The sequence below is a fragment of the Lycorma delicatula genome, chromosome 4 (genome assembly GCF_047948215.1).
Source record: "Lycorma delicatula isolate Av1 chromosome 4, ASM4794821v1, whole genome shotgun sequence".
In the NCBI taxonomy this organism is placed as follows: domain Eukaryota; kingdom Metazoa; phylum Arthropoda; class Insecta; order Hemiptera; family Fulgoridae; genus Lycorma; species Lycorma delicatula.
Window position 1 is genome coordinate 89,013,896 of NC_134458.1, and position 16,194 is coordinate 89,030,089.

At 28.1% G+C, this 16,194-nt stretch overlaps 2 protein-coding genes across 5 annotated transcripts in view; one reads left to right on the forward strand and one right to left on the reverse strand.

Annotated features, from left to right (window-relative positions):
* Nucleotides 1–7,753: 7,753 nt before the first annotated feature.
* Nucleotides 7,754–16,194, reverse strand: part of LOC142323633 (cysteine dioxygenase type 1) — a 45,016-nt gene continuing 36,575 nt past the window's right edge. For 2 of the 3 annotated variants that reach the window (XM_075363553.1, XM_075363554.1), the window contains exon 7: nt 7,754–7,916. The gene's annotated coding sequence lies outside the window, so the exon portion shown is untranslated. Of the gene's footprint in view, nt 7,917–12,457; nt 13,715–16,194 lie in introns of those variants that run through there. The other variant, XM_075363555.1, reaches the window with a different exon arrangement.
* The window catches only part of LOC142323634 (uncharacterized), a 101,777-nt gene continuing 94,459 nt past the window's right edge, over nt 8,877–16,194 (forward strand). The window contains exon 1 of one of the 2 annotated variants that reach the window (XM_075363557.1): nt 8,877–8,922. The gene's annotated coding sequence lies outside the window, so the exon portion shown is untranslated. The other variant, XM_075363560.1, reaches the window with a different exon arrangement.

Here is a 16,194-nt window from a genome sequence, read left to right on the forward strand (position 1 = left end):
TAGATTTCTAATTTTAAATCTGTAATCTCACTGAATGAGATGCCTACTTCAGAGTAGAACAATCAAATGACTTGCATGGTGAATTGTCTGCAGTCAAAGGTTTAAACAGTAGTAAAATTTTAAACAATAGAAGACAATACATGGATGTTTCTGGCCTGTATTAATGTCAATATGTTGATTGATTGTTATGGCTTAGCAATTACAACTAGTTCATTATGCTAAATTAATAATCCTTTCATTTTTGTTTAGAGGTTACATTAAGAAAGGTAATGCATTGTAATTAATTAGCATTTGCTGACAGAGGACATTACAGTATAGTACAATATGAGAAAGATTTTTGTAAAATATTATTTTAAGTGTAAACCTTCAATCTCTTTTTGTTATACATTTTATTTTACTATTGCTTTAGATATTTTTTTAATTTAAATTTTAAAAAGGTACAGTAGAACCTTCTATGTTGACTGTTGTTGGTACTACACAATACTGTCTTAAAGTGATCACTTTAGAAAGGTGGTTGTAATAATAAACACCATTATTAAAGGAAGATGCCTTTTATCAACTACTTGTATTACTGTTCTCGTTATCTTGATTAATATTTCAAAAAATGTATGAACAATAAGTTAAGTCTTTTAACCATGGTAAAATAAATAATTGTAACATGGAACTTCCTATCATTTTGGTCAAGAACCAAAAAAGGAGGTGGTCATTTCAAACAGATGATCACATTGTACATGTGTTTATATTAACAAGTTCTATTGTACTCCAAGTGTTAGTTATTATTATTCTATTTTGTTTCAATTAACTGCTACACAACGACATTACATGATGAAAATACTGTGTCTTTATGTATGAAAGGGGATAATTTACTTCTAGAAAAAAGTTTTTTTATAAATATGCATTTTATTATATGTTTACAGATTATGTTATTATGAAGATCTGTATAAAAGAACATTGTTGTTTCTCAGAAAGGTTTTCATCTATACATCTGCTATTTCTAAAGGCTGTTATGTATTTTATCTGACATAGTCAATAACTATAATTATAACAGGATTAATTTGTATACAGCTGAACATATAAAAATTCATAGACAGTTATTAGATTTCATTATATATAGATGAACACAGCTTACACAGCTTACAGTTTTATTTCATACTAAAAATGCATGATGAAATAAAAGTTTAATATTTTATTTATTTTATCACAATATATATTTAGATAATGAAATGTTACACTAAAATATCTTTGACAAGATATTATTATATATAAAACAAGAAACTGTTGCATTAGTATTAATTTAAATTAGTTTACAATTGAATTTTAGTTTAAAATTTAAATTAGTTTAAATTGAAATTTTACACTAAAATATCTTTCTTGTAATGATACAAGAAACTGTTCTAAATATTTTATAGGAAAAATGTTGTTTTTTATAAAATAGTGTATTATTAGTTTAAAAAAACTTTTTTTCCAAAAATTCATTTATTTGTTTTGTAGTAAAAATTTGATTATTACAGTCAGTTGTATTCATCACAGTTTAAACATTAAAAAATATTGTAATTTTTTTTCAAATGTTTTATATGAAAACTGGACAAGAGGCACTCATGTTAATGACAATCTCAGTTTACTGGATTTTCATTTATTTCTTATTATATATACTACTTGCATTAGTATTAATTTAAATTAGTTTATTTCTTAAAGCAATAAAATCATTGGTATTTCTTTTTATACTGCTACAATTTGACAGCTCTTGGCACTAAAGTTTCTATTATGTAGCTTAATACTCCTATCTCGTATTTATATTGCATTTTAAATAATTTTGTAATAGTAAAAAAAAATAAAATATTTGATGTAACTTACAGAAAAAAAACTTTTTAAGTTGAAAGTAGAGAAACTTATTTGGAGTGAGGTGACATAACTTATATATTATCAATAAATATAAATTTTATTGAGAAAAATTAAAAAGCACTTTCATAATAATGACTTAGTGTAAAAATGTTTAGAAATTTTCTCAAGTTTCTATTTATTGGAAGCACAGTTGCTACTGTCAATTTTAAAAGTCAAGATTGATTTTTGATATGTTTTTTCTACAATAGATAGAAATTGTTTAGAATTATAAACTATTTAAATATAAAACCGAAATAAATTTAATTTAAATTAATGTTTTCAGTTGCTTTTGTGGTCCATCTTTTCTGAAGACAGCTGTTCCAGTAGGGTAAATGAAAATATTATAAATTTTGAAAAAATTATATTTATTAAATTTGGTATGGTTTATTATTAAAAATGTTACTGTTTTATTAAATGATAGTCAAAACTTATATTGTTGAGAAAATTACCTTCATAGAAATAACTTTTAGCTTTCATGTATTACACTGGAGATTTAACTTTGTACTTACAATGTGATAACTTATAAAACAATCAACTAAATAATATACACTGCTTTAAGTTCATAGTTACATATGATATGTCCAAGACTGCTAGTGTATGTACATGTTATATTCTGATACAATAATTCTTTTTAGTTTCTCTACTGTTCAATGTAATTCAGACTACTAAATACAAAGACAAAAATCTGTACTTTATAGCACCTCCATGCAAACATTTTGTGGTGAACCACTGTTGTTATAAGGAGATTGCAGAACATTTTTCAAAGAGATAAATTTTACAATTAGAAGTAAATATATCTTCAATAAACTGAAAATATACTAAATAAGACCACACTATTTAGAAATAGTTAAACACCATTCCCGCCAAAAGGATACACTGAATTGAATATTAATAAAAAACTTAAAAGAAGTTATACACAGTATCTTTTGCAGTGTGGTCAGGAAACCTAAGGATAGAAAACAGCATTCCTATGGCATTTCTGCAGCATGGAAATAAACCACAGTGAAAAGGTTAGATTTAGCTGTGTTATTTTAGTAATAGGTAGCTAATTTGATATTAAAAGTTATTTATTAATTATTGTACAGAAATGTATTATGTATTTTCGTAATGAATGAAACAAAATTTTCTGAATGTGTTTTATACAGTATGCAGAAAATAATATAATAATTTTAATGAATGAAATAAAATTAATGAAATAAATATTCTATTTGTATAGTATGAAAAATCCATTTTTTACTATATTTTTGAAACCATTTGCTACATTATATTATTATTAAAATTAATTAATCTGGATTTAAGCCTAAATAACATTCAGCTTGGCTAAATATTTTCTCACTTTATTTTACTGCTGTGTTATTTGTACATAAAAATGAAAAACTAAAAGATAGATTAGAACATGAGCTGCTTTTTTTAAAAATATGAAAAATAATTGCTAAAAAAAATGTAAAATTTTGTTGTGAAATAAAAATTATACACAAGAATACATGTGTTTAACGTTTATATTTTTACAAATATCTTCAGTATTGTTTTTAGTTTCCATATAAAATTAAGGCACTGCGTGTAAATTCATTATTTCTTGGCAGAATGAAGTAAGTTAATCTGTTACTTTACACTATCTGTACCTGTCATTATTGTGCTGACACATATTTAACTCCTGAATTATAAAAGGAGCTTGTCAGCGTTGTTGTCTATAATGATAATGATATAATATGTATGTATATTTATATTCATATGATGTAATATGTACTTATATGTTTATTTATGTGTATATAAATATTTATATAATAATGCACGCTGATTTCTGTAAGGAGTAGAATGAAGATTTTATCTTGCAAACTTGAATATCACTCTGTAGCACTACGATACCGTACACCTTGTGACACAATTTGTTGGGCTTGGCATGTTAATGTGCTATAACAAATAAAGTCTAATGAAGAGGCAATCGGAAATTGTCCTCCCTCTTCAAAAAAAATTAAAGGAGGGAATTGGCACTTTGTTTCCTTACTTTTGCATAAATGATTGATATGAGATACTTGTTTTCTTAAACATGGTACACTTTTATGAGGAATAATTCATATCTTATGGCTGATTAACCATATTTTTGCAGTTAAACGTTACATTAACAGACGAAATATATTATATAATCAATGACAAAGAAAAGAAGGAGTGCTGGTAAAGTGATTGGAAATGAGTCAAGGGTGGTCAATTTCCCTTATTCTACCCATTTTTTTTAGTAATTTAATTTCTGTTGTTAGTTTTAACTGGAGTTGAGAGATATGGGTCATCCAGAAAGCACAAAATTGATTTACAGAAAAATGTTTATTCTTCCAAAAAGTATTCAGTTAATAAGTTTCCTTACTTTAATACGTAGACATAAAGTAATTCTGTTCAGGTTTATTTATAAAAATAAAAACATGTATTGATGCTTTCATTTCAACTTAATTTTAGTATTAATTGGATTGTAGATCCAATTTTAGTATTAGTGGATTGTAGAAATCCACTACATTATTTATGTAAGAATATCTACATTTAGTAGATATTCTTGCAACTATGCTTTGGCAGTATTTAAAAAAAATTGATTTCTTTCTGGAATGTTTTGTTTGTTACAATTTTGTCTAATGTCATGAACTTTTTTCAGTTATTTAATTTATTTATTATCCCTTAATTTTTTCCTGACAGTTGGCTGGAAAATACCAGTCCAATCTAAAAAAAAATAGGAACTAAGATGGAAATCATAGTAAAAATGCCCTACAATTCGCACTATATATATAATATGAAATTTTGACCACCAAAACACAATAATTAGGTAAGTTAAACTTAACACATTAATTTCCAATATAATCATAATATATATTAGTATAGGTATATATATATATATAATCTATATATATATTATATTAAAAAAATAACAACTTAACCACCAAAACACAGTAATGGAGAAAAACCTAAAAAAACTAATACCAATAGTTGACTTTTGTGGGATCCCGCATCATCAGTTGGTACACAATTCTATAATTAAATCAAACAAATAAAAATTTAGAAAACATAAACACTAATAATCACAAAATGTGTAATAAAACACAATTGGAATCAAGTAATGGCAGTGGAATTGTATTTTTATTACACATTTCGTGAGTGTTTATCTTTTCTAAATTTTTAAGTTTTTATTTCTTTTTTGTTATTTGTTTGATGTAATTTTACAATTGTTTTACTGACTGATGATGCAGGATCCCACAAAAGTTGACTATTAATTAGTATTGGTTTTTTTAATGTTTTTCTGTTACTGTAGTTAGGTGGTTAAGTTGTTATTTTTTGGATTTACTCATGATTAGCACAGTGGTCAATATGTTGATGAATTATTGAATTTAAAAAAAAAACACCACAAACACACACACATATATATATATATATATATATAAATATATATATATATATATTTTCATGAAAGTACTTTTGTGGGATCCTGCAACCTCAGTAATCATTCAAACTTTGTTATTGAATAATAAAAATATATTTTTTAAAAAATTAGCAGTAAAGGAATTATTTCAATTATGACTGAGAATGCACGATCCCACAAAAGTACTTTCATGAAAAATTAAGGTAAGATATGTCTTACCTCGATATTCTGTACTAGATGGTTTATTTAATAGAATTTAAATATGATTAACAGAACAGAGGAGTAATATGAAGCTTAAGAAAATTAATTTCAATAAATACATACGCATAATAAATTTATGCTCTCTGAAAAATTAACAGCTTTTAATCCTAGGGAAGTCACAGAATACAAAGGTATTTTGAGACACTCCCATTTCTTACTTTCTTTATTTTCCTTATTCAATTATAAACTGGTGATTAATATGAGATTGAGCACAGCTGAATATCACCTTGAGACAACTCTCCACCATGTTAGCTATGTTCATGACCTGCTTTTCTTTATGATGGGAACCTGATATTGAAGGAATCCCATCTTTTTAGCCAAAAATTGTAGAAAGACATCCTGACTCAATGCTTTGACCCTTATTTGTGATATGTGGGAGTTTTTAGCCTAGCCAGTCTGATCAGTCTACTTCATCCATAGTGAGTGAGCAAGCATGTGGGGCAGACTTATTCAACCTTTTCAGAGTTTCTGCTGTCAATGCCTTTTTAGTAGTCCTCGGATGTGAGTGAGACATTCCATTTAACATATAAGGCTCTATAAAAGGTAAGTAACTAAAATGAAGCTCAAAATATACATCATAGTATCATTCCACCAAACGTAATCCTAGGCCATATCTAAAATCTCTAGGAGAATTTTTTGTAAATAACCCAATTGGAAAAATCCTTAAATTTTTCTAAAGAAACTTTTGATATGAAAAATGTGTGGACTCTAAGCTCAAGATACTCGTACATAAAATGTGCATATAACTGAAATACATATTAATACTATATTTATAGTGCATCTACCTAGTCAAGGATGTATGTGGTCCAAAAAAAAGTAAATTTTCTTTTATTGCTCATGGTGAACAACCAAGAGCAGATCATTATGAAAGGAAGAAACTGCAGAGATTTTTGCCATTTATTTTCAGTCTGTTGACAGTTATGAACAAGAATTTACCCATGTAAAAACAAAGTGGATAGCATAACTGAACTTTGATACAGTAATTATGCATCACTATAGTGCCTGATTCAGCAATGTAGAAGCTGATTATGCTTTGGCCTAGGTCAACATCCTATCTAATCATTATGTATTTATTATGGAGGCAAAAGTATAAGATCCATTTCTATAACAACATGATGGATGAGAGGCATATATACTCTAAGTTGGTGAGAAGCCATAGTGATATGGGTTTTTAAAGGAGAAGGAACATTCAGAAGCAGAAAGATTTATAGATCAATTTTTTTTCTTGCCTAAAGTATGGGAAAAATATTGGAAAGAATTATCAGCAATTTACTTATATAGATCTACAGAAGAATAATTATTATTTCATCAGATAGGTTTTATTGGAAATACCATTTCCTAGTAATTGAAAGTGCAAAGTAGATTGTTTTTTTATTTCAATAACAAATTTTCATAGTAGAATCCCATAGAGATCTCCTGTTAGTAGAACATTTTTCATGTTGAAAAATTTTCATCATTATTTGACTTTTGATTGACTTTATTTATCCTTTTCTTCTTTATGATGAACCCATCTACCATGATCTGACAGTGTTGTAACAACAGAATCTTCTTTTTAAAACTCCAATACCATATAAATATAAGAATACCATTGGAAGATGAGTATATTATATTTGCTGAACTTATTATGATATTTTTTGATTAGCTGTTACTCACTTTTTAAATAGCTCGCCAATACTCTTCATCAAACTAAACTCTCAGATATAGTCTACAATGTGGTATTATCATGTGAAATCACGTTGTTGATTCATAACACCAAAAATCTGCATGCATATATATATATATATATATATATATATTAAAAACAATAAAAAAGAATTACATAATTAATCAGAAGAATTAAGAAAAGTATAAGGTATTATCTTTTGCAGAGTTCTGGAATAGCTCATAAAGTTAAGATATTATTTCAACTATCATATAAAGAAAGATGGAATTGAATTCTGTAAGCCACAGAATAAGCAGAAAGATCTCTCAGTCATCAAGATTTAGAACTCACAACCAAATATAAATATATTAAATTAGTTCTGTTGCTATTCAAGAGAAGTTGGATAATAAATAAAAAAAGGATTACGCATAATTTGAGGTTGCACTGTGTTTAAATTTTATAGCAACATTTTCATAATAAAAACAATGGTTTCAGCTAGTTCCTCTATTTTATTTTTTCTAGTTTCTTCAGTATCTGGTGCTAGATACAATTGTAAAAAAATTAAGATTAAATTTTATCTTATTTACACATATTTTTTTATTAATATTTACAATTCTTTACATAGTGTATGTTAAAATCTGGTTTTTATTTAACAGTACTTAAACTAAAGTTATACAACTTAAGTTTTGTATTTGATGACAGTGGTACAATATTCTATGTACATAGCAAACAAACCTGAAAAAGACAATTCATTATTAATATTTAATGCAGTTTAAAACTGATAAATTGAAATTATGTTTGTACATTGTTTTCTAGGTTGTATGAGAAGGATAGGATTATAAATAATTATTTTATAATTTTAAATTAATCATCTGGTAGATGTGATTTCTGAAAAAAATTCCCAATGAAAATATTTTAAATATTATTTAAGAAAGTATTTTTCTATAAAAATAAAACATATGATCAGTATGACAAAATTTATGTAAAACATTGAACATAGAAATGTAAAATTTAACAAAAAATATTATTTGCTTTCTTAACAAGAAAGAGATTTCACAATTATAATGCAGCTTCATCATTAGTGGTGTTATAGGTGGTCAACATCAGTACTAATGATAAATATCATATTGTTGGTGTTCATTCAAGAGAATGAACACAATTGCTGTAGCTTGTCTGCAAGATAAATGATAAATAAATGCATGATAGATACAACACAAATTCTGAAAAAAATTTTCTAGAGACACATTTCATATATTTGCTGAAAATGTATTTTTGGTAGTATATCAACTGTAGTTTATAATATACCCTGAAAATATACTGTTCACTTTTAACAGAGTAAGCAGAGATTATGATAAAAACGAGGCAGTGTATTTCAATTGGGCGCGGGTCCATAATGTACACTACGCTATCTATTGAATGACTAATAAACAGATGTAGTTCTGTTTTAGAAGCAGAGGTAGCAGTGTTTGGTGGAATATGAAGTTATTTGCTTAATTCTGTTATATAAAAATTTAAAAAGGCTAATACAACCAAATTAAATAAAATATTTAATAGTACCTAGACATTCATAATATTGTACCATAATAAGAATTAATAATTGCTCAAAATTCATGAAATTCATAAATGATTAACTATTAAACAGATTTTAACCGATAATAGCCACGTGATTAACTTACGCCACGCTATCTGTAAACAGTTTCACTTTCGTAGGAAGGTACTGAAGTGATAGGTTATAAATTCGGTAATTTGCTTCTTTAGTAGCGCTTATTATGATTGATTGTTTGTGTAAACTGTTGCATTACATTTAACGTTTGAAATTTATACCGTGGTTCTTTTTATTTTTAGTGTTTGTAAAATGTTCCGTTTGTCGGAAACATAATAGGTCCCATGTTATGTCACCATCATCATTCATTTTATGTTATTGGGCATTGAACAATTGTAGGTGTATTTTTTTTAATTTTCTTGTTTCAGATTGATAGGAAATTTAATGTCTTAATTTAAATGTGCTAGTGGGTTTTTGTCTGAATGCAATCTATGCTCATGGGTTTCCATTCACGACAGATTGTTAATCATAATTAGGGCTTAAAAAGAATTAGTGTTACCTTGATGTAGATTTTCTGATATAATTGCCTTTACAACAAGGTTTGTAAATTAATCTTTGCAACTACAGTTTGAATTCAAGATGTTACCAAGACATATTGAATGATAAATATGAATTTTTTTTAACAATCAAAATCACCACTACAATAGTTGTAAATATGAAGGTTGTAATAATTATTAGGGCAGATTGTATCCCATGGCAGAAGTAAAAGTATACAAGTATCAAACTAGGGTAGTTAGCAGTATGTTGAGTTCTGTTAATTGTCGGGACTTCATATTGCTCTTAAAGTAATTGTCTTTTATAATAATTTTTTATCCGAAATGTTTCTGGAGTTTATTTAAGCATTTATATTTGTTTTGTGTTTCTGTTAAGCTTATTCTCTTAAAACATCTGACCCAATATAATGTATCTGTTTTGAAACATCAGGTAGTTCATAATCTACTTCACTGCTGCTTACTGAACATTAAGTCTTTTAATGTTTAAGTTAAAAAATCCAAGAAGAATTTTGAGTTTCATTAGACCTACTAGAATTAGAAGTTGTGTACTTGGTTGGTTTGTTGGCGCCCTTATGAACTATACACCAATATAGTCATAACAAATGAATTTCAAAACAATAAAAGTATCAACTGAAGTGGAGTTTCCTCTGCTTGTTTTGGGTCGATGCCATGCTTTTAGCAGGGAAATTGTTTCTGTCACAAGCTAGTGTCTGATTAGAGGAGTGTAATGGAATCTCTGCTTTTGAGGGTTATTGATATCATTACGGCAAATTATTCTTTTTTTTTTAATTCTGTGGAATCTTGATTCTAGTAAAATAGATTTAGTTTGCTTTACTTTAGTGTATCTTTTTGGTAATTTAACTAGTAATTTATCTTCATGATGAATTATGTTACAAGAATGATCATGGTTTTACATAATTGAATCTGTAATGTGAAAGATTGCAGTTCTTCAGTTGAAAACGTCACAAAATTGTGTTTTTTTTTTTCATTTCTATTGTAAAGCTGTCATTTCTATCATGTTTTCATTAAATACAGTTTTAATTAATTAATGTGTCAGTTATTTTTGAAGTTATCAAGTACAGGAAATTTAGACTTTATGTAACTGATAATTTTTATATAATCCGGATTAATGTTTAACTAGGCTCTTTCATTTTATTATTAATTTGTAGTTAAGCTATTTAAAATAATAGGCATTTACAAATTTTATAATTTTCTAAAAAAAATTCATCAAATTTTAGAGGGCTGGGCTGCTGTATTTTGTATATTAAACACTTTTTTCAGTAGAGTACTGCAAATTTTAATCAGCGATTTCCATCACCCATAAAAAAGGAAATTGTTCAACATTATTTATTTTTGGCGAAATCTGAGAACCAGTTTACATTGCTCTGTCTTTGTCAGTGCCATATTATTTGTCTACTTTAAATCCAGTTATATTGCTGGGTGTTGCTCCCTGAGTTTTTCCAAGAGTAGCAGACAACTGGAATAACAGAACGTGTTGTATGTCCATATCCTCAAATTTATAAATAAGAATGAAGAAAAAAGGCTTTTCTGATGTTAGTTATTTGCAGTCCCTACATCCTTTTTTCATTTATTTTTTTTGTGTGCACAATGTTTAAATTTTTATAGCAGTCAGCTATTAGGTAACAATTTTTTTTAGCATTTATGTATTTGTTTAAATCTAATTATTCAGTTTTTATTTACATCTTAAAAAGGAAAGTATTGAGACAAAAAATGTAGAACTAATTCATCTATAAATTGCCTGTTTCAATATTACTTTTCAAATTAAGATTATTTCTAGTTCATAGAACCTGTTCTTAGATGTTACTTGAATTATAAGAATACATTTATGATTCTTATGAAAACCTTTGTAAAATACTGCTGGTATTATTGTGACATCATGTTGTCAATAATAACAGTAGTGAAAGTTGATAAAGATCTTCATAAGAAATGAAAGTTAGCTTTTAAAAACCCAATTAAGGATTTTGAATTGTCTTCTTTAAATTGGTGGTTACATTTATTTAAAAAAAAAAAACAAGACATTTTATTTTTGCTCGATTTCTTGTGTCTATGGATATATATTTTTTAAATTTCATATTTTGAATAGATATTGATATATTTTGAATGAAGTTGTATTTTTGCATGCATCTTTTGCAGTGTTTTAAGCTTATTATGGTATAGAATTTTATTGACTTAAGTTAGAATTGTGCTTTTTTTAACTATATTGGGAACAGTTACATAATAGGCATTTTAATTTTTTAAACTGTTAGTGTGTATGTTAAGACTGAAGAAAAAGGTTATGCCTTGAGTTATGAAAAAAAAAATTAATTAAAAATAATATTTGTAATGTCAGTGGTGTACAAATTACATTTGAATGACTGAATGAACAACATTATGAATACAGAATTATAAAATATCGCATTGCTTGTATAAATCATTGCATTAATATTATAATTTCAAACTTAAATTTGGATGAGGAAGTCATGTATAGGCAGCATGAAGACTTTTTTTATTTTATGTTATAAAGGAATGTGATTGAATTTTTAGAATTCAATCTGAATACTTTTTGATTAGCTTAACTGTTTTACTTTTGTAATTTTTTTATTTTAATTCTTTGTTGTAGTGGTAATTTATACTTTTATCAGTAGTAGAAAAATATTCTTTTTTTTTAATTTATCATATTCATTTTGTTAGAAAATTATTTTTTTTAAACCAAGTACATAATTTCTGTTGGATTATATATTTTTTCTCCAGAAATAGAAAATATATACAGAATGTATCACAAAATTCTGCGGACTTAAATAACCTATTTTACTTGTGAAAATAATTGAAAAATTTCATATAAACATATGTTTTAAAATGCTTCGTTTTCAAGTTAAGGTTAGTGAAAGATTTTTCTCAGATTTCAGCGTGGTGAAATGAAGCTGTACTGAAAGGATCAGAATTAGTGATTTCTTATGGTTTTTGACCCGAAATATCGAAAAATAGGTCCCAGAACTGTATTTGCAGTAGTTTTTGAAAAGTCTGGGGCGATTCCCAGTAAATTGGGGTAAAAACCCTGCTATTTATGTTTGACGTTCATTAACTTTCTTAATAAACACATAAAACCTTTAAACAAAACTTATAGAGAATTTAATTCTGAACAAAATAGTGTAAGATAAGTTAAATAAAACGAACAAAAGTAGAAAAAAATTGAATTTTACTTAGGAACAGTACATTACTACATTTGTCAGACATATACTATTTACTGTAAATAAAAACCAAATGCTTTTTTGGCAATGTGAAAAATTTGTAAAAACAAAATTTATTGTTAAAAAATAAAAAAAAACTGGAAATTTACATAATAATTATAACATTTGTAAAATAAATAAATTACAATTACTTATATAATAATCTTTTTATTAATGACAAATACAATAAATTATTATTGAAAGATTATTATTTCAAAGTTAGCAATAAAATAACACCTGGTCAACATGCGCAATACTGTATTATTCTTTAAATCATTCTGTAAGTTACATTTAGTATATCGGGTACTGTGAAGTTGTTGAAGGTTTTCTGTTAATTTTAGTTAGAACGTGATCGGTATGCCATTGAAGTAATGCTGTACTTATTTACAGCAGAGCAGTACGTTCTGATATAGACTTTATTTTGGGTGTGTGTAATGGAAATGCTGCTGCAGTAGAATGTGAAATATGTTTTCTGAATTGCAGGATTACAGATCCCAAAACAATTAGCACGACTTTTCACAATCTTCTGGAAACAGGTTCCCTACATACTATTCATACCAGCTACGAATGATCTGACTAACACGACACTGTTATTAATAAAATTATTATCGATGCAGTTCAGGTATCAGTACACAACGTCTTTCTTAGCAGATCAGAGTTTCCCTTTCAATAGTTTTAAGGACACTTAAAACAAGTTTTATCCTTATCATAAAAACAGGAAGTTCAACATCTACACCCAGGAGACGGTGCGCTTTGCTTGGAGTTCCACAACTGGTGAATAAAAATTGACAAGTATATTTTGTTTATCGATAATGAAAGTCACTCGAGATGGTGTCAACAACTTATGCAATGAGCATACATGGGCAGAAGTAAATCCTCATGAAAAGGTGGAAGGCAATTTTCAACACTGATATAGCATCAATGTATGGTGAGGCCTTCTTCATAATTAGCTGTTTGGACCTTTCATATTACCTGGCCACTTGAATGGTGAGGTCTACTTGCGATTTCTTCAAGAAGAATAGCCACATCTGCTTGAAGATATTCCTCTAGCGCTGAGATGCAAAACATACTTCCAGCACGATGGCGAGCCTTCCCACTTCTCTTGTGCACTCACTTAAATCATCATTTCCCTGAGAAATGGATCGGTTGTGGAAGTCCACATTCCTGGCCACAAACATCGCCTGATCTAACACCGGTAGATTTTTGCATCTGGGGATGGATGAAAAATATTGTATACAAAACAAAAATGCATTCTTGCGAGGAATTAATTGTCCACATTATGGATGCGGATGAGCAACTTAGGATAGTCTTGAAGAACAAAAAATAACAAAAAAAGCAGTAAAGAAGTATGCCTAGAAGTATGTTCAAAGTGGCGGTCTTATTTGTGAACATTTATTATAAATTTGTATGTGTAATGCACTTTGGTGTAGTATACAGTTTCTTATAAAATTCCAAATTTTCTAATTTGTATTTGTTTTATTCAATTTATCTTAAACCATTTTGTGCAGTATTAAATTCTCCACAAATTTTGTTTATAGGTTTTATGTGTTTATTACCCATTTAACAAAGTTATTTTAGACCAAACATAAAAAAATGGTTTTTTACCCCAATTTATTGGAGATCACCCCAGATTTTCCAAAAACTACCTTTTTATTGGATAAAATCATTATTTTACGTAATAGATTATTTCATTTTAACAGTTAACTTAAAAACTTATTCTGTAAAATTTATAACAATTTTTAAGAAAGAAGTTAAGGAAAATATATTTCCTTGTCAGTGTTGTGGACCCAATTTAAGTGTTAAAAGCAATGTTCTGGCATCTTGCAGCATGCTATGAAAGAGTGGATAATGTATTTCTTGAAAATGACTTGCATCTCTGTAAAGATTCCACTGCTGTACTTGGGGTAAATTTAATCTAGACTAGAATAAATAAATAAATTTTACCTAAGTTAAAAATAACTCCAATAAATAACCAGTGAGGTTAAAAATTAAAATTATGTGAGTAAATAAAAACTGGAAAATAAAGGTAATTTCTGGTTTAATTGTATTTTAGATGAATTGGCAGATCTGTTTTACTGACAGGCAATTCAGCCACAAACGCACTAAAATCAGTCAGTTAAGGTTCATTGTACAGCTGCCAGACAGGAAATGGATTCCCTGGACTGGTCCACTGGTAGTAGCCACGCTCCCCACCAGAATGTACTGGCTACAGATTCTGACATCCTCAGCATGGAACTATGTCCACAGAACCCAAAGTAGGAAAAAATAATTAAGTATAAGGAAAACTATAAGTAAATATTGACACACTCTTTGGCACTCTGTCTAAGGAGGAACCACAACATGAGAAGCAATTCCTTAATACCTAAAGACGCTCCAAGCAGCAGGATGTCAGCTCTTTTGAATATTGGAGCATTTTTACTAGGATAAGAGTAACACATTACTGATCAATGACTTGTGGTAACCAGCCAGCTTAATTACTTGTGAAAAGATTATTTTTCCTCCAGCAATTAAAGACAACCAAGGAGCAGGTTTCCTTAAGCTTAACAATACATGTAATACTTCCAATCACTCTGATACAGCACATTCGAAAAGTTGCTGTGCACTGGAATTATGGAAGTGTAATGACGAAACTTTCATAATTATAATTGGTATTTTTATTTCATTATTTTATAGAAACGAATGTTATAACTGGAATAGTTTATAAAAGGTGTTTAAAATGACCTTCTCCAACATCAGTACAACACTGCACATGTTTCAGTTTGTTACCAGCCAGTGTACTGGAATATCTTGTACGTTTGCTGTTATTGCGATTTTTAGTTAGTCAATCGTGCATGATCTGTAGTGATACACTACTTGTTTTGTTGTCCTCTATAGAAAATAATCCTGGGGAGTCAGATTGGGTGATTGTACAGGCCACAAACCCTTCAAAATGATTTATTCACCAAAGATATTTTATGAAAAAAGTCATTGACCTGTTAGCTGTCTACGCTGTGGCACCATCTTGTTCGAGCGATTAATTTCCATTTCTGTTAACTGACTAATAAAATTTGTTAGAATAGCACAATAATGATTAATATTAACTGTATTTTCAAAAAAGATTGGACCTACAGTGTGCGTTCAACTCACACTGATCCAGACTCCAATTTTTACTTTGTGTAAAGGTTGTTTGTATAATTCATGGGGGTTAATTGTCGACGACAATCGTGTATTTTGTGAATTAATATACCCTCCCAGATGAAATGATACTTCATCTGTAAAAAAACATAATGTTGAGGATATCTATGGAATTTTGGTCAATTAAGCATTTAAACCATTGAAAATAATTTAAGTCTTGTGGCATGATCTGTAGGTTTCAGTTCTGAACACACATTACTTTGTAGGGGCAAAGTTTCAGTTTTTTCTTACAGCTTTTTGTGCAGTAGCAAGTCTGATAGCTTGCTGCTGTGCTAACCTACACATAGACTTTGATGGACTTTCAGCCATAGCATCCAAAATATCAAGCAGCTTCTGTTTGTTTAGTTTAGGTGGTCTTCCACTTTGATTATTGTCTTCAACAAAGCTTGTTGCTCATAATGCTTTGATAAGATTTTGACTTGCCTTATGGTGAGGAACTATTTATAAGTATTTGGAAACTCTTCAGAAAACTTGTGCTTCACTAAATCAGTGTACTTGTCACTTTCACAAAAGAT